This window comes from Aquila chrysaetos, chromosome 9 (genome assembly GCF_900496995.4).
Source record: "Aquila chrysaetos chrysaetos chromosome 9, bAquChr1.4, whole genome shotgun sequence".
Lineage (NCBI taxonomy): Eukaryota > Metazoa > Chordata > Aves > Accipitriformes > Accipitridae > Aquila > Aquila chrysaetos.
The window spans coordinates 44,359,986-44,379,780 of NC_044012.1; the positions used below are offsets into that span (position 1 = coordinate 44,359,986).

General features: G+C 43.2%; 1 long non-coding RNA gene across 1 annotated transcript in view; it reads left to right on the forward strand.

The window, feature by feature from the left end:
• LOC115346603 overlaps positions 1 to 19,795 on the forward strand; it is a 62,232-nt gene that overhangs the window by 30,814 nt on the left and 11,623 nt on the right. The gene's annotated exons all lie outside the window — the stretch shown is intronic.

Sequence of the window (19,795 nt, forward strand, 5' to 3'; positions counted from 1 at the left end):
CCTGCAGTGTCCTGCATTTTTGTACCTTGAGGAGACAGCCATGCCAGTCTATCCTATGCTATGACAGTCTCAGGGGATTGGGGATGGCACCTCATGGCACCACTTTTGCTTTGCTGATGATGCAGTTCCTACGCTGATCTTTGGCTCTCTTAGCAAAGAGCTCCAGGACAGAGGGCTAGAAAGTGATGAGGAGAATCATGGTGACTTTCTGTAGGATATACGCAGCTGGACAATGGGTCAGGGGAGTTCCCAAATTGCCATCATGTACTCCAAAGGACTGGGACTGTTAAACATGGTGTTCACCTCCTGGAAGGCAGCAGGTAGTACTTGCTGGGGCAAGAGTGAAATCCTTCTGTAAAATTGAAATGGTGTCTTATAGGGGACTTTGCCATGGTCTCACTGAAAATCAGAGGGTCCTGATGCCAAGTTCCACTGAGAATGAGTTGTAGGCTTGCCAGGTATTTCAGTACTTTGGCTGGTTGCTGTTGTAGCCAGAATATCTCTTTCTTGAATACAGGATTCATGTCAAGTCTCGATGAAGAGCTATCTTGGTATCGATGGGCTTTGTGTTAGCACTTGTGTTAGAGGAAGAGATTAATAAGCATGGCAGTCATTAAAGGAGCCTCTCTGTTGATTGTCTGTAGCTCAAAACTCCACTGGCAATGACTGAATGGGGCAGTGATCCTTGACAGAAAAGGAAAGGTAGCTTCCTTTCCTTGTGTCTCATTTTCCTCCTGTGGTTTTACCTGTTTACAGGGAGTCACTGGCAGTGAATTAACTTTGTGACGTTGATTTTTTTAAACAGAAAAGTTATACGCAAAGCTGCCAGGCCAGGAAGTAGCGTTGTCATGCATTTCCTGATAACCTTTGGGGGACCTTGGGGATCAATAACATCCCAATCTTAAAGCTCCCAGGAGAAGGTCAAACCATCGTCTCCTGAAGCAACAACCCACAAGTATTGGTTTCACTCCAGGTTGCCTGCAAGAAGCTTTCAGCCCTGCTAGCCCTAAGGGCTGTTTCTTCTCCAGAACAGCCTTGGGCCCCTTGTGGACTTGCATTCCCTTGGATGTCCTTGGCCCGCAATAGCTGGGCACAATGGAGGGGATGGTAGAGGACTGGAGCAGATTTTCCTCCGTCCCTTACAGGAGCTGGACATAAAGCCATGACTGTAAGGGTGGAGGATGTAGAGCACATCAGGACCTGAACACTGGGAGGTGGTGAAGGAGCTCAGTGTGTGTCCATGCCATGTAAGCTAGGCTCCAGTTGCTGAGGAAACTACCAGAGCAGAGAGCACTACACAGATGTTATTTTAGCTTCTGTGAGGTATATGATTTACCTGCCAAAACTTCTGCTTTAAAAGTGAGCAGTGCATCATGTCATTGGAGCACTTCTTACATGGTTTAGCAATCAGCTAACTAACAAAATAGTCGTCAGCAGGGAATAATCATGTAATGATGCTCTTTCTAGGGGGTCCTGTTCCTTACCAGTTGGTCGTATTCAACACTGATTTGGGAAAAGAGAATTCATTGTTAAGAAATTTAGAATTAACACAAAGGTTGGAATAATAGTATATAAAGCACAAATATAAAGACAAGGGAGGCCTAGCACACTTCTTAGAAGAGGTACTAAAATATGGTGCACACAGTCACTAGGATCCAGGATCATCAAGATGGCTTTACTGAGGAGGTCTTTCCATCTGCCACCTAGCCCCAACAGTGGAAGAAGGGGAGGTGTCTCACTGTGACAGTCTGTGGCCCATTGCTGTGCCTGCTAGGGGAGTCAGAGCCCCTAGGAAGTTTGCTTTCCAGCTCCTGGCGCTCTGTGTTTCCAACCTGAGAGCTCCCAGCTCCTCAGGGTCCCAAACTCACCCCAAATTGCAGATATGGAAAGATTTTTTTTGTCTGAACCATTTCCAGAGGAACAGTATTCTGCTCATAGGAGTTATCCATCATGTCTCAGCACCAGCCAAGCTAGACGAACCAAATTTATCGTAGTGAGGAATTCAGTTCTTGATTACAAAATTGGAAACACAGTGGGAGTCCTCTGATGCGGTGCTGGTGCCCTAAAGTGTAGGCAGGCTGGCTCAGTTAGGTCTCTGGGCTTCTTTACTGCCCAGAGTAAAGCTGTACTCTCTACTGTCTGCAGAGCGAGAAGAGACCCTCCAGAAAGCATCCCACCCAACCTTAGGCACCAATCTTAAGGTAGGATGGGCTGCTGTGGAAACATTTCTCTCTCCACTGACTATACAGAGGGAATCTGGACAGCTCAAATGAGACATGTAGCTTTTCGATAGTGAAAATGAATCCAGTTCAAATGGTGAAATCAATCTCACTCAAAACTAAGGAGGTGAAATGGAGTGTGAGTTTGTTCACCCATGGCTGCTGCAGCAGATGATTTAGATGGGGATGAGGTGATCCCTGAGCCCTGGCCTCCTGCAAGGCTCTGTCTTTCCCTGTGCCTCTGGTTGAGATGGAGTCATTCTCCTTTCAGCTTTCTCCCTATTTATTGTATTCCCAGTATTTTATCAAATAGGACTTTAATACTGCATGTTCCTCCACCCTCTGCTCTCTAGGTTATAGGGCTTCCTCCTCTTTCCTTGTTTCATGGAGCTCAGTTATGAAACATGAATATGGCAAATGATTGTTATCCTCTTCCTGGTCCTTTGTGGATTTGATGCTTTTGCTCTGTTACACCATTAGTTCACTCCCTTTTGCATTAACCAGCCTTTCCTGACACTCAAAACACTTCCATGTTTTGAGCCATTAACATGGCTGTTAAACTTTGTAAAAGTCACACAGCATAAAAAGCATAAACTGCTCATTAGCTCTTTCACAGAAGGTTACACATGAAATAATATTAATTTTAGGGGTATCACACCAGATCCGACAGGCTGAGAGGTGATGCTGCTGCAGCTCTATGCTCCAGCTCCAACCTGAACAGCTGGGCTCCAACTGCTCCCAGTAGGCACATGCACATAAACACACATGTATAGCACACATATACATATATGTACACAAACATATATACAAACATATATACATATGCCGCTGGATCCAAGTCTCACCAGTTGCTGGCACCTGGATATATGAGACCCTGAGGCCACAGCTGCACTCCAGTTGCTGGTACACCTCCTACCCCCTCAAAATAAAGTCTGTCACCCAGGAAGATAGTTAGAAACAGCATTTAATACAGAGACAGGCCAGACTGTGCTGATCTGGTGCAGGACATGGCCAGACAAGTGTACAGACCAGCCACCCATTTACACATGACCAGCCCTTTTTATCCACTTATTCCTCTATTTTACCAGACTTGTTCCTCCCCAAATCACTTAGATACCTCCTTTACCCACCTTTGGTTCCTCCGTAAACACCCCATAATAAGTTGTCTGCCCAAATGCTCTTCCCCTGCATACCGTGATGTGTCCCACACCCCCAGGCAACAACCCCCTCTGTCCCAAAGGTGCTCTGGCATTGACTCATCATGGTGGGTTTCACACCTGGACCACAGGGCCAAAGCTGTCCTGGCACAGCCCTGGGAGGCCCCAGAGATGGTGTCTCTTCCCCTGGGTCCATAATTTGGGTTCCTGTCTGCCTTTGTCCCCCTGTGCTCCTCTGGGCTTGTGGAGGTGAGCCTTTGATGGGCTGGTGTCTCTTGCGATGGCCTGGGAGCAGCTGTGGCAGGATGTTATTTGGGCTCCCCCCACCCCTTTGTCTCTCTGTGCCCCTTTGTGGGGGTGCAGATAAGTTTTTATCGCCTAAGCCAACAATTAACACAAAGTATAATCTTGGCATCAAAGTACATTTTCCCTTCCACCCTCAGCTACCTTCTGTCAGTTTTGGAGCCCCTGGCATTCCAGATACATTTTCTTTTTTTTAGTGATACTCTTTTTAGATGGTACAGCCCCCTTTACCCTGCTGTAAAAGTTTAATTTTTTTTCCCGTTGCTCCTTACAGAATCATGCATCCATTCTGCCTGAGTCTCTCATCGGATACCTTAAAACAAGTTTTGTGTTGTTTGTGACCTGCTTAACCTTTAATTCCTCCTTTAAAATCCTTTTACCTTGTTTCTAGCTCAGATACAGTTGTGAAAGATGGTGGGGAAGGTGGAGAGTGGGCCCTCCCTGCCCTTTGAATTCACCTTCCTCTTCTGCAGAAGGAATGTGGAGGTTCAGCTGATCTGGTAGGGCTTCTTATGGGAGTCATTATTGTTGCTCAGCTAGAAATGATGACGAAGCTGAAGCAATTCATGTGTAAGGAGGCAATCTATTTTTATACAGAAATATCTATTACTATGTGCTTAAACTAACCCCTTTCATTTATGTTCTCTTAAGTGAAGAAGATCAGTACTAGGAGAAAGAGATGGGCAGAAACACCGGAAAGTTTGAGGTCTGAAAGGGCAAGTCTTGTTCTTGGTGGAGATTTCTGAAATGAGTCTGTGCAGAGCAGGGTCTAGGAAATGAAGCAGGGCTGATAAAAGCAGCTTGGTGCAGCTGTTTGGCTCTGGTACATGAGTACCAGAAGCAAATCTGAAAGGCTTCAAGACTGCTCAGCCTCCTGCAGTTCATCCCAGCGAGGGCACTCTGAAAGTGTCTCCCCAGCGTTCACGTCTGGAGGGCACCCATGGGGAAGGGCCCAGGGTCAGTGGGGCACAGTCAGGAGCGTGTCCCACCTCTAGCAATGCTCCTGTCCATTGCCTGGGGGCTTTTTTCGCTGACGGAGGATCCAGCAGCCAGAATCCTGCCCTGTCCGTATGTCTGCCACCAGCAGGCTGGTCCTCTACAGCTACAGGGCTGGGGAGGTGCCTGCCTCTGACCCTTAAATACTCAGCTGCTCTCCCCCTTTGCCCACACTTGTCCTCTCCTTTTTACTTGTACTAATTTTTTACCTTTGCCTACTTCTTACTTGACCTTGCTTCTTCCTTTTATTTCTGCAATAGCTGATGTTAAATGTTAGTCATTCCAAGTGACAAACAATTACTGGCCCATATCCAAGAAATTGCTGCTTATTTAAAATCTCAGGGTGAAACAGTGCCAAGGAAATCATACAGTGATCTGATCCCATCTTTAACAATTCCACAACCTGATACATTCCCACAAAGTTATCACTACCTCTTTCCACATCATTTGGCTGAAATGTAAGCAGTCCAGCATATAATAATGTAACCACCTGAATTATGTGTTTAATAGGAAGCATGCAGCCAGGAGACAAAAAACAAGCATTGAATCTATAAATTATTAAATTTAAAAAGGGAACGAGACATCTTTGGCCAGAAATAAGCAAAATGCCTTCTTACAAGCTTTCTGCTGAAATCTCCTGGTGTGCTCACAACTCACTGACACCCTGCCTTGAATTGTTGCTTCAATTCCTGTTTTGGTTGTCACTACTCTCAATTATTTTAAAAAAGGACCTAAAATAGATTTATATTTCTTAGATTTTATTAGACAGTAAAAAAGAGAAGTCTGAGCTGCAGCAGTTAAATAATTTATGACCTTTGCTAGAGGGGCAAGAAGACCTAAAATAAAAATAAAATACATGTATTGGAAAGAAAGGTTTTGGATCTTATTGTTTTTCCTGCCCACTGGTTTTGCTGGATGCAATTTTAAGATATATATTCAATAGAGAAGTTTTTTCCCCATCACACAGCTCCTTATTATCATCAAATTCTAACCACCAATTCATAAAAGACCCATCTCGATGGAGTTGATCTCTGCTTCGATTTCATGGTGATAAAGCAAAGCTAGGAAGCAGGTGGTGGGTGTACTTTCTCGCATGAAGAGGTATTTATTGTAGGTAGTGTACTTAAGCATTAAGCAATGATGTTTCTTTTTCATGCAGCTTTGAAAATCAATATGTTCCCCTACAGTTCCTCCAATACTATCATTAGCTGTCCCTCAAAAAGGTACTGTTAAACAACCTTTATGCATTGCTTTGCTTTAGCAGGCCTGAATCTGTCTTGTATGCCCTAGTCTCTTACTGCTGATCCACAGAGGATTTCAGTGAGGCACTGAATTGTTTTGGACATCTGCAAGAGGCTCATCGCTGCTGTAGGTGTCAGGGGAACTCTTCAACCTGGCCTAACATTCCTCCAGGGGCTGAATTGCCAAATATAATACAAGTTTAGCACCTGACTGATACTATTAAGATCTGAAGATATTTTCTTCTTGGTCCCCAGAAATGCTAATGTCAACCTCCAGCCCAGAGATAGATACCCACACTGGAGTTCTGTTCCTGCTGTAGTTGTGAAGACACAAATACAACTAAGAGGACATAGATCTACCTGGTGACTTCCTCTGGCAGACAACGGTGGACAGCACCGTATCAAATAAATGTCCATAATAAGCAAATGTTCAGTAGTATGCTACAAAACTATATCTTTCCTGTCCATAGGGCTTAGCGTATGATTTAATTTGCGAGCAGGAATCATTTATTCCTCCTAAATACATGTACTGTCTCTCATTCTTGTTAACACCTCTCCTTTTCTATCTCCCCTTGATAAGTTCTCAGTCTTTGACATATCTTATAGCAATGAGTTCCACAGTTAATTATCTATTGTGGAAACCAATTACAATAAAGCAAACAAAAACCACAGTCCCTGCTTCTGCCTGGTGTTCTTCATTAGTCTTCAATCTGATGTGTGTCAATAAAACATAATTTTGTACAAGCTGGAGTCAAGATTCTGAGTACACCCAATTGTCCTCCAGTTTGCTTAATGTGATGTTCCCCAGATTTCATCTCCTTCTAGACAAGTCATGAAAATCTTGTTGCTGTTTTCCAAGTTTCTAATCTTTATGTTAGCTGTTCCTACAGCCTCCTCTATTCTTACCCTATCTTTTATAAGTTCACTTTCAAGCAGAGTTCAAGAGAAGGTCGCCTTGCTTGTAGATGCATTGTCATTGTTAAAGTATTATTTTCTTTTGTTGGTTTTTTTGGCCACAACTTCCTATGACACTAAAAAAATTGCACAGATCATAGGATACAAGACTTAAAGGAGCCTCAGGAGATCATTTAATATACCACTTGGATCAACCCTTAATAGACGTTTTAATATGGTTCTCTCCTGTAGTTGTGCCAATATAATTGTCCCTAGCCTGTTCCTGTACTTCTCTGTCTTGATGGGCAGTGGGTTTTTTCTTATTATACTGCTGAAATATTTTTTATGCAAAATCAGCTGTTCATTTTTTGCTCTTTCACCCTATACAAGATGGAAAGCAAGTTGCTATTGCTCTCCGTGAAACTATTTTTATGTTGTGGGGGACTGGTATGTCTTCCCTTGCTTCCCCTCTTTTCTAGAAGGGAAAATTTACCGATTCCGCTGGTTTACTGATTCTTCCACATGGGACCTGTTTTTCTGGTTTCCCTCCAAGCTACCAGCATGATTATTAAAGTCCATTGACAGGAAAAGCCACAGCACTAAGCTGATGACCTCCCATCTCTTAATGCCTCCTGCTGCTACATTCCACAATCAGGTTTTGGTTGCTGGCTGCTGTTCACCTGCTTATTTTTTGCAAAGGCATCACACCACCAGTTCATACCGAGTTTGTGGTAGACACTAATTCTGAGCTTAGGTTGTGCTGTATTGTTGCTAATGTGCTATTCCCCATATTGTATTTGTACATCTGATTTCTCCTTCATCAAAATGTGTGTGCGTGAAACTTGGCTTCGGCAATGGAGTTTCTGCTTCCATGTTCCTGGCAGCTCATTTGTTTCTCCCTACTGCAGATTGCTTCCTCCACAGATACGACTGCTTGTGAGGCTGTGCTGTGAACCAGAGCAGAGAACTGAACCAGGTTAGATATAATACTTGATAAATAGGGAAGAGGTATTTTTATTCTGAGTTGTCTCAGGGAGCTGTTTTGCAAAGCAGCCCCACAAACAGTTGATCATCACACCTAAAAGGGCAACAAACTTATACTAAGGCAGAAATGAGCAGATTGGAGGTGGGGAGAGAGAGAGAGAAAATTCTAAAACCAGATTTGATGGCAAGGGTAACCTCACCTGCCTAAATCCCAGACTAAGCTGTTTGCATTTGTCTCTGTTGAATTTGATTGCATTTATTTTGGGTCATGCCTCCAGTTCATCAAGATCATGTTCAGTTCTGATCCCATCCTCCAGAATACTTTGAAATCTTCCCAGTGTTTGTGTCTCAGAAACCCCCTGGTCCAATTCCTGTCTGTTATCTCCCTTCTGAACTACTGAGAGAGGCGGTGAGTGAACTTTGAGGAAAGCTAAGAACACACCAGAGGTCACAGCATTAAAAAGAGTTGTGCAATTGATATTTTTATACTGTAAAATGTTTGGCATATTTACAAAACTCACAAGGTGTTAAGGTTACCAATCATCTGCCAAAGCAGACAGGGAACACTTTATACTGAAATGTAAGGGCTTCCTGCCAACAACATGGGTAGAGGTGCTACCCCGATGTGACAGAGATGCCCCCAGAAGATGTAGGACACAAGGCGTGAGGCAACTCCATCACTGGAGGTCTGGAAAAAACTTGTCAGGTGTGGCTCTTCCTACTTTTGGGAGGGACGCACACACAACTCCTCCAGCTCCTTCACAGGCCTGTTTTTCTAGGAAATACATTTGCTTAAGAGTAGAGGAAGAAAATTTGATGGAGTGTCTAAGGAGGGGAAAGAGAGAGTGTTATCATGGGGATGGGCCAGTTGGAGACTATTGCCATGTAGCAGTACCCTACAGTGTTAAACTCCACCCTTCACTGTAAGTGAGCTACATGGGAAAAATACCAGACATTTCCCTTGTAGCTCGATACAAATTCAATTGTGTTTTGTGTTTTATTTCACTAGTCATCTTTTATGTTTCCAAATTTGGTAAATATTCCTCTGAACCTTCCCTGATGTTAGATATGTTTACTGTGTTAGAAGCCTATCAGACTGGTGACACTGCTACTGCTGAAACAGTAGCCTGGAGTACTGCAAAAGGCACAGACACTGCAAAGAGATGGCTGCGAGGAAGGGGTCAGAGAGCTGCAGGGTGAGGAGGTGTATTTTGCCAATCTGTAGAAGGTCAGTACAAGGTCTGGGTTGATAATTGCCAGGTTTGGGCAGGGCATGAGCACAAATCAACTCTGTTTCCAATGAGCAGCTATCAGGGGTCCATCTCACCTGTCAAGACAACTTCCTGACTTGCCAGAATATGTTGTGCAAATTTTACTGCATTCTACTGTAAAAGCTATAAAAGAAAACACTGACTAGCATGCAGCACAGGACAGTGCCATGCTTGAAAAAGCTTCCAAAGTGGGCTGTGAACCACCTAGGGCTAGTGCTCAAGTAATGTTTTCAGGGCTGTTTATCCACCATGGTAGTTTCCTGCAGACTGTATTTCCCAAGCACACTTGCAAGACTGCCATGTGGGACTATGTCATAAGCCTTCATAGAGCCAAGATATATCACATCTACCACTTTCCCTATCCACTAGACCAGTTATCCTGCCAAGGAGAGAAAATTAGATTGTTTTGACATGAATTTTGTCAAATCCATGTGGGCTCTTATCATATTACCTTATTATCCCCCAGGTGCTTATAAACTGCTGCTTAACTGCTTGTTCCAGTATTTTTCCAGGTACTGAGGTTAGACTGACCTGTCTGTATTTCCCCAGGTTCCTCAATTACTCCTTTTTAATGGCAGGTGTTATACTTACTCCTTCCTAGTCTTTTAGGATGTCACTCTTCTTCCCTGTGCTCTCACAGGTAAAGGCAAATGACTCTGTGACTGCTGAGGATATTCCCTTCAGCACTCTGGAATGGACTCCTGTTTTCTTTCATCCTCTCTTAAAATTAATCGCATTAATAATTGGTAAAAAAAACCCAAACATTTTATTTTTAAGTGAGGGATGCACTGAATACTTAAGCTTTCTCCATATCATCTATTATTTACTCTGTGTGGAATTATCCAAGGATTTATTTCATTTTCCTCATTTTTAAATATTTATTTTCTTGCTACTTTTTTGTCCCTTACTAATTATAATTCATTCTCTTCTCTCGCATACTGACCTTCTGCTAATACATTTTCACATTTAGTTTCCACTTGTGATATGTTTCCTTTTTTGTTTGCAAGTCACTGAAAATTACCCAATGCAGCCACAAGTTTCTTGTATTACAATTACTTTTTTTTTCTCCTGCATTAGGGCTGTTTCTCAGTCCCTTTTTTGTAAGTACCTGGTCTCCTTCATTCCTTTTTTGCTTGTACTCTTTTCCCATGAAATCTTATTTGCCAGATTTCTTGAGTTTACTTCCTTGGAGTTTCCATTCTCAAGTGTCTTTTAAAGGGTTAAGCATGATATTAATACATTGACTCTCTGTGGTGAGATCCTAATCAACCAGAATCTAAAATGTCATATGTGAATGTTACTTGAAGACAGCTTAGAATGACAAAATGTTTGTAAGGAGTAACATACACTGTGATGGAAGTAAAGAGCTTTGCAAACTCTCCCTTACTTTGTGCCTTGCAGGTGGGTCCTTCCTACAGCCCTGCTGTAGGAAGAGAAACTTCTTCAACTGCAGTAATCACAGTTCCCACTGGGTCCCTGTGAGAAGTCTCCTTTTCACCAGCTTTGAGGTGCCGTACATTTGGTCCTGCGGGCTGGGACGTGCCCTACCTGCCTTCCTCACCCTGTGTTTCCGCAGGCTCCTCTGGGCTCCCTGGGAAAGGGTACCGACCGCTCCTCCTCCCTGCCTGCACAGCCAGCGCAAAGCAGGCAGCTGCTTTCTTGCCTGCTGCTCATCCATAGCCATAAGCATAGCATCCAGTACCCAGCGGGAATGAATCATCCTCTCAACCACCCCATGTTGCAAGTGTGTGCAAGGCAAACTGCAGAATTCTTCTGAGATTACAAGCATGCTAGCAAGACTCAATTGCCAATTGTTTTTATTAGGCTTTTTTATTTAAAAACTATTAATATATTCCCCATTTATAAACTGGATGCAGTGTGACCAACACAAAGAGCACTGGGCTAGAAGTGACCGAATATTGCATCTGTTTTTACTCCAACTCTGGAATGCTTGGAGGACTTGGGAAACTGCCTTCCTCTTCCCTGTTCTTTCTTTGCCAAGTGCTTTGTGATCTGCACATGAGCAGAACATGACTATACAAAGCCTATCCCCTTCCTAAAAGTGATAGCCTTTCTGGCTACTGGGGAACTGTTTCTTTTCAACTATCTGTGGTAATGGCTTCAGCAAACCCCTCAATCTTTGGTCATTGCATATAGTACTGGTGTATCAATAGACTTGTCCTACATCTGCTTGGACTGGCTTCCTGCTTGCCAAAGTGCTACCTGGGCTCCAGATCTTCATGGGCTCAATTATTTTGTGCCATCAGCCGATTTTTGGTGGTAAATTCCAGTCACCCAGCAAAGCTATTCATTATCTAATACCTACTTAAAGTGAAGAAAACAAAATCCTGTCTCAAATGGCAGAAGCATCATGATAAATGATCTCTAGTCCTGCCTTCTCAGAGGCTCTTCCTTCTGTATGTGTGGCTTGCTTAGGAAATGGTAGAAGCAGGTGGATCCTTCCAACATCATGCTTCAGTATTTGCTCTGAGAGTTTTGAGCTCCTGCACACATTGGTGCCCTTTTTAAGCCTGATCAAGAGCACTTTTCATGGGGACAACATCTCTATTTAATCACAGACACAACCTCACTTGGCAGTCTGAGAGTGTGCAGAATGTGCTGCCACTGGAGAAACCACAGGGTAGACAATGAAATCTGGTGAGTACTCGTGACTAGATGTGGAGAAGCATCAAATCTCAGAATGTAATTCAACTCCCCAGAATAAGGGTTTCTCTGCTCCTTCCCTAATTTGAGACCCAGCAGCCTAAACACACCTTCTCTCACACCCAATTTATGCCCAAATCTATGATGAAGAGGAGTGTGCCTTGAAGAGCAGCACTGTAACTTTGTATTTCTGCTTGTTTTCCTGATATCCTGGACCTGATACTCTGGGCCTATTTTCTGATAGTAGTAAAGGGATCAAAAGAAGGTACAAACTGTGTTGTTAAGCAAATTGCAGCCTGTCACTCTCTCAGCAGCTTATAGTTCCTCACAGATACACTTTGAAAATCAAATCTTCATCTTGTTTTCATGGGGGTAAATTGTTGGCATAAAAGCAGGAAGAAAACACACTGAAAGCCTCTGAGGTTGAATGTGCCATACTTCAGTGGGATCTACACTCCCTGGGGAAAGAAATCTGTGCAAAGCAAAGCAAGGGAAAATCCTGAAAGGATATCTGCCAGAATCAAAACAGGCAACTTCCCGTAGAAAATACGTTCCCTCCATGAAAAAGTGGGTTTGATCTCTGGCTGCAGCTCTTCTTAAATTGGATATGAATATCCCTAGACATTTTATAGGATATAGGATTATACAGGATTAAAAGCAAACCAAACCCCAAACATGATATGATTCTGGGGTAAAGGAAGAGTAGTTGCGTGGGAAGTGTAGCCTACCTTTGTTCAGAGTTTATATGAAAGCAGAAGGTGCAGCATCCATGCTTAATAAATGTGAGTAACGAAGGTAGAACAGTTCAATAATCTGTGAATATTTCATAAAATTATTCCTTGAAAAATATTTGTAAGTGCAAAGTTTGTTATGTGAATTTGTATGCTAGTTAATTATCTGGCCAGACAAAGAACTGACATTTCAAGACTATCCATCTAGAAACTATTAGTGCGGATCATGATGAACAGATAGGCAGGAGCAGGGAAAGGAAAAAGGGGGGACGTGGAAAATACTAATTCTGAAAAGACTCAGGAGTCTGATGGAAACATACTGAATGTGAATGTCCAATGCAATACAAAGGTAACATCTACCCAGGATCTGGATTTTGTTCTGAAGATATGTTTCTATCTCAGCAAGTAATTGGAGAAATAGTTGCCGAAAGGTATACTTTATCTTCTGCACAGGCTGCCTGCATGGCTTACATCCTGGAGCTATTTTTGTACAGGCATCTTTCAATGACCTCTAGGCTCAAACTTTACAACTTTATGTCCATACCTAATAATTTTTCTTGGTTATGCACATCCAGACAGTAAACGATATTCTAGTGTTAAAAATCAGCTTTCCTCTCATTTTTATCTCTGGAATAAATAACTGTTAAGTCAGTCTAGTAGCCCTTTAAAGTAGTAGAAGAGATCAAATATGTACAAAATAGTTTAATACAACAAGCCCTCCTGAAAGGAGAAAAAAAAAAGCATGCAACTCTTGCTGGTGATGGATTCAGTTTCTGTGAAATGATATGATTTACAATTATTTTCACTCACTACCTGCTGCAGTCTCAGACGTTTGCTTTGTGTTTGAATGGTTTTCCTGGAGACAAGGCATGAGCACAGGATGCTTTTGCTCAGACCAGTAGCCACTGCAGATGCAAAAGAGGATAAAAAGAGGGGAAGAATAGGGATACCTCTCCGATATGTCCTTGTAGGCTCTAGTGATTTGCAGCACAGGGGCCTTATGGGAGAGGATGGTATCCTTGCATCTAATGGTTTTGAATAGCTTTTTCATCCATGGCTTTGCTTATTTCTTTGAAGGTTCACATTGAATTTTAGCCTCTGCAGCATTCAGTGATGGAGAGTCCATAGCTTATCTTCTGATGCGTTTGAGTCTGCCACCAGTACGCCAGCCTGATGCCCCTTGTTTCCCATACTGCAGTGAAGAGCTATCTGTTTATCCTCTCCAGTCCACTCCCCAAACTGTTTTTTTTTCCCCCTTATGTATTTTTTTTCTGAATGAAACAATCTATTGTGCTCCTTATTCCAGACTTCTGATCATACATGTTACCTTTTCCAACACTACACTAGCCTTTCTGAGGGGATGACTTAGTGTTCAGGGTGCAGATACACTAGGGATTTATACAGTGGCATGACTCGGTTTTCAGTTTTGCCCTCTTCAGTTTTGCCCTAAGAAACCAATTCTTTTCTTAGTACATTCCAGCATCAATTTCCTTTCTCTCTGATTGAGTTGGTATTTCCATAGGACTATCTATTATAAAACCCTAAATCTCTTTTGATCCACTGACTTCAAGAACTCTTTCCTGAGCAGTAATAGCTAGCTCAAAACCTATCATTATGGATGTAAATGTAGGGCTCTTTTCCTTATGTTGCGTAGTTCTGTTTACCTATGCCAAATTTCAGCTGTCATTTGCTCATCTATTCAGTGTTGGCAGATTTATCCGCGATGTTTTGCACTCAGCCCTCTTTTCAATCCTGAATCACTTAATGTCGTCAGCACTATCATCTCACCGTTCATGGTCCTTTCAGATCATTTACAAGTATCCTGAGCCACTGCTGACCTCCCTCCACTGATACGTTATTTTCCCATCTTTTAAGCAGCTATCTATTGATGTCAGGACCAGCCATTTTCTCCCAAGGTGGCTGCATTTCTTCAGCTATCTCTGGTGAGGATCCCTCCTGGAAGGGCTGTGGAAATCCAAGGAGGGTGTTAGTAGGTCTTTGTCACTTCCACACTTGTATTTTTCAAAAAAAGTCCTATTGAATTGGCAAGGCATAGTTTTTTCTTTGCTGTTTCTCCCACATACCATAATTACCTGTATGCCCATTTATCCCATTCTTTAAAGTAGTTTCAGCCACACCCACTGGTGTGTGCTTCTCAGAACTTCGAAGGAGCACTTTTTTCAAAAGTTGGATCATATTTACTGCTTTCCAGTTCTCTGGTACTGAGGCAGTTTTAAAGGGGGAAATTATACATTACTGTTGATTGCCCAGCTCTTTCAGCCATGATTTCCTCTAGAAGTCTTGGGTTGCAAAAGTATTTAATCCTAGGCTTTAGATGTCAGTAAGTTAGCTCTGAGCTCTGATCTAAAAATCTGAGCCTAAGCTAGTCTTGCCAGATGCCCTGTAAAACCAGTGGAAACATGACATCCATCTAGGTCACAGTCTGTTTTTCTCTATTGATTACATAGGGAACCTGCAGTGACTGGTGTAGTCTTGGACAACTGACCTTTACATGTCTTAAGTTACAGCAGGTGAATCCCACCCACAGGATTCCGGTTTCCTCCAAGAAGCCAGTCACTGCTGTGACAATCAGCAAGTCTTACACTAAACTCTCTGTTTCATACATCTGGAGACCACTCATATTTCAAGGGTGCTGCAGCATAATTTGGTTTCCCCATAGAAAGAAAGAATATTGCTCTTTGACTTTCCTATATCTGACATTGTTCTTTGGCACCCTATTCTACAGGACTCTAATTCCTGGATTCAGATTTGTTTAAATTATAATCTTATATAAAGTACTGAGTCTTCCTAATTTAATTTGTGCTCCTATTGTCTGTCATTAAGATGGCAAGTATACAATATGTAGCAAATATTAGTTTTACATAGGAGGCTTAGTGGTTTAGCATTTGTAATGCAGTGTTTTTGTCAGGTATAAGGCAGCCTACAGCAACCTTTAATTGAAACTATTTCTTTTAGTGTGCCTATATGCCCACCATTAGGGTTTGGATTTGGTTGTGGGTGGGGTTTTTTCTTTTCTTTCTTTAAAAAAGGACTAATCCTACCTGTGTATGTTCTTTGTCTTTTAGACAGGTGTGAGGTTTGGTTTGTTGTTTGGGTTTTTTTCATTTATTATTTCTATACTTTCATTTACTTCTGTTTTCTCTTTATTTCTAGGGAATCTTGTTCTCCTATATCAAGATCTAGTGCTTGCATTGTTTTCCAACAAGGGAAGGGAAAAAAAAACCCAAGCATTATCTTCTTCAGGTAGCTCACAGACACCTGTGTTAGGAATGATATATGGTCTGAATGTTATGAGCCTGTGTTTAATAGACAAGTTTTTCTCTTAAACCTATGGCTGGAACTTGGATATCACATTAATTTGCACACCTGGGTCTAGCCATGCTGAAGGTGACATGAGAGTCACTGTATGCAGCTGCCTTTTGGTACTTTCAAGAAATATATTTTTTCTTACTGTACACAATATCTATACTTAGTTCTTTTTCAGCTACTCACCACCTGATAACCAGCTTTCTCTTTTTCAGTTAAGTGTACACTTCTAAACAAATCTTGTGCTTTTGATCTTGCAAAATGAAAAGTAGTTCATCTTCACTTTTGTAGCTCACTTGACTGATAAAAACCAAACTTCTGTGAGTCTCTCCCAGTTGTCTCTTCCGTTCTCAACGCTCCAGCCCTTGATCTACTGAGCTGCTCCCTCTCTCCTCGCAGCACCACTTCTTCCACTCTTCTCCTTCAGGATGTAGTCACCTATTTCAGCATTACATCCACTTGGTGCTGTGTAGTGTTCCTGGGCAGTGATTAATGAGCACTCTGAGTTTGAGCTTATAATTAGGGTGAACAACTTGTAACCTAATGAGTATTATTGAAAAGATGTAGGGAGGGGAGGATCTGCTCAGCTCACGAACCAAGTTGCTACATCAGCTTATTCAAAGTGGACATTTCCAAGACACTGAAAAGACTGCTTATTTTTATAGCTTCCCTCCCATGCTGCTCACCTCTTCACATTTACCTGCAAGGTACACTGGGGGCAAGGGGTAACAGGAGGAGGTACCAGATTTTGGCTGAGGTCTGCTCCAGTCTCATGCCTTGGGACCCGATGGAGGGAGTAATATGGCACATTGATACGAATGTCTTATTTGTCCTCAGTCCCTCATACACACAGGTGTCTGACCCAACACAGTAGTGTCAGTTTTAATGCTGGTAGAGAGCTCTCTTTGATTATGATGAACAGTAAAACTTCCCCTGGCCTTTCTGGGTAGTTGTTGGTGCTCTGACACACAAATAGTTAAGACAACAGTGGTATTTATAGGCTTGATTGAGCATAATGTTACAGGAAGATCATCTGATAAATTAATATTGTGTGTATTTATTGTGGTAGTTTAAAAAGCCACTCAAGGGTTCCTCCCTGTCACACACAGGCCTGGCATAGTCCTCGTAGCCACCTACCTCCTGGCCACCAGTGAGCATGTGGGAGTTGAGAGAAAGGAACCATGGACGGGACATCCCTGAATGCCAAACACCAACCTTTGCTAGGTCACCTAAAGGAGGTTAAGAATTGCTTGTCACTGTGGCAAAATGTAATAGCTGGCAGTTGAATATAGGACAATGCAATTATGTGCCCCAATTTTAATGAATTAATATTGAGCCAGGGTATCCGCTAGGTGAAGTGCTGCATGGTTTTCAAAGGGAGGATCGAACTTTGGTAATGATTTTTCTGCCATGATTATGTGGGATATGGTTAAATGACACAAAAGAGAAACTTTCTGGCTTCAGGCTTTAGCTGTTCTTTACCTGGAAAGGGGCTGTGGAGGATCTTCTCTAGAGAGAACTTTCCACCAAGAGTCCTGCATTTGACCCTAGGCCTGATGGACTCAGTCTGGTCCTCCTTTCCTTTGAGGTGCTCTGAAGCGTGTGTTAGCAAGGAATGAACACACTGGTACTCGTTGCCCTCTAAGACAATGTTTGAGCTAATTGATGTTTAAGGAATTATTTCCGTTTGAGCCACGGAATTAATTTTTGGTTAAGACTACTGAATAAATGGACACAGAAGAGCCTGCATTGTATTAACAAGATTCTAAATGAAGGAACCAATTCATTTCATTATTGATAACAAAGTCATCTTCCCCAGAATAGCAAATGAGGTAAGATTGGCACTTTGAGATAAGGCCCTGACTATTGTCTGTGGAATCTATTACATTCTATTATTTCTCCCAGATAAAACTTTAAATCACCCTTCGTAAATGCAGGCATTTGGTAGTTATTCCTTCCACAGAACAATTTTATGTTATTTTTCTAACTTTTCCATTCTTATTTACTTTTATATTTTGTTTTAATTAATAAAGTACAGAATGTTGAAAAAGTCTGAAGCTAAATTCTTTTAGCTAAGCATTGAGCTCTAAGAAACTGTTGGAAAAACTTAAAGTAATGAGTAAATTATTAAATAGCACCAAGCCAATTCATAATTCATCATTCTTGGTATTTATACCAATGGCTGCTGGTGAGGAAGGAGGTGGAAGAGGATGGTATTGGTCAGCCAATTGGGAAAGCAAAGCAAGGTCTCTGCAGGACTAGGGAGGTGGGAGGAGTAGGTGGATCAGGCAGGAGAGCTGGCATGTGCTTTGGGATGACTGCAGCTGCTCTGCTCCTGGAAGATTTAGAGGAAGGTCAGCCTCACTGGGAGAGAGAAAAATGCAGCGTTGATAAAGTTACAGCTGCAGCAAACAGAAATTAAATTAGAGAGAGTCAAGAACAGAGTTTATGGGAAGGAATTGGAATGAAGAGAAAATCCAGGAAAAACAGTAAAGCTGAGGCAAGGGGAAAGGAGTGAAGAGAAGATACCCCAGGAAGACTTGGCAACTGTAACTTCCACTACTTCAGTAGGGAGCATCAGGAAGCTGGAAGACCAGTGGTGAACTCTACTGGAAGTGCACCAGGGGGAAAGAGCAGACACTTGGAGGGTGGAGAACTGAAGAGCAGTGGCAGAGGGCTTGGGTTTTGAGGCAGTGTTTTGGGTTTGTGTGGCAGGGTTTTGGTTGCAGGGGAGGGGGCTGCAGGGCCGGCTCCTGTGAGAAGCTGCTAGAAGCTTCCCTGTCTCCAAGCTGGACCTGCTGCTGGCTCAGGCCGACCCAATCAGTGACAGTGGTAACACCTGTGGGAGAGCAGATTTAAGAGGGGAAACCTGCAGTGAGTAGGGGATTGGAATGTGAGAGGAGCCCCTCTGCGGGTACCGAGGTCAGTGAAGGAGGAGGGGGAGGAGGTGTGCTGGAGGAGGGGATGCCCCCGCAGCCCGTGGTGAGGTGGCAGGCTGTCCCCCCCAGCCATGGGGGGGAGCGGGGGAGCAGATGCCCACCTGCAGCCCGGGGAGAGAGGAGCCAGTGCTGGAGCAGAGTGATGCCCCCCAAGATGGCCGTGACTCCATGGGAAAGCCCGCGCTGGAGCAATCTGTGCCTGAAGGACTGCAGCCTGTGGGAAGGACCCACGCTGGAGAAGTTCATGAAGAACTACAGCCCATGGGAAGGACCCATGCCGGAGAAGTTCATGGAGAACTGTCTCCCATGGGAGGGACCCCATGGTGGAGCAGGGGAAGAGTGAGGAGTCCTGCCCCTGAGGAGGAAGGAGCGGCAGAGACAAGGTGTGAGGAATTGACCCCAAACCCCATTCCCCGTCCCTCTACGCCACTGGCGGGGAGGAGAGTGAGTAATCGGGAGTGGAGTTGAGCTGGGAAGGAAGGAGGGGTAGGGGGAAGGTGTTTTAACATTTGGTTTTATTTCTCATTATCCTTTTTTTTATTTGATTGGTAGTAAGTTAAATTGATTTTGTTTTTTCCCTGAGCTGAGTCTGTTTTTCGCCTGTGACCATAAGTGGTGAGTGATCCCTCCCTGTCCTTGTCTTGACCCATGAGCTTTTCTTTATATTTTTTCCTCCCCATCCCACCGCAGAGCGGGAGGAGTGGGCGAGTGGCCTCGTGGTGCTTTGTTGCCAGCTGGGCTTGAACCATGACAGTCAGGATAGGGTGTAATGCACAGCAGGGATGGGCTGAATCTAGCTCCATGTAATGTTGTATGAACCATCTTCCTAATGGTAGTGCTCCTGCCAGCATTGCCCTTTTAAAGCACCCTGAACAAAACCTGTGTAGGTTGAATGACAGCAGCCTATCCTGTCTAGTAACAGCTCCTTCAAATGTCACAGCAGAAAGGTCTTCCTACTATGGGGGAAACTCAGAGCTGAACTGGATTACTGTGTCGTATGAATGCCCCAAGCTGCTTGTGAGTCTCCTTCATAACTTGCATAAGCTTTAGCTTGCAACAAACCTCGTAT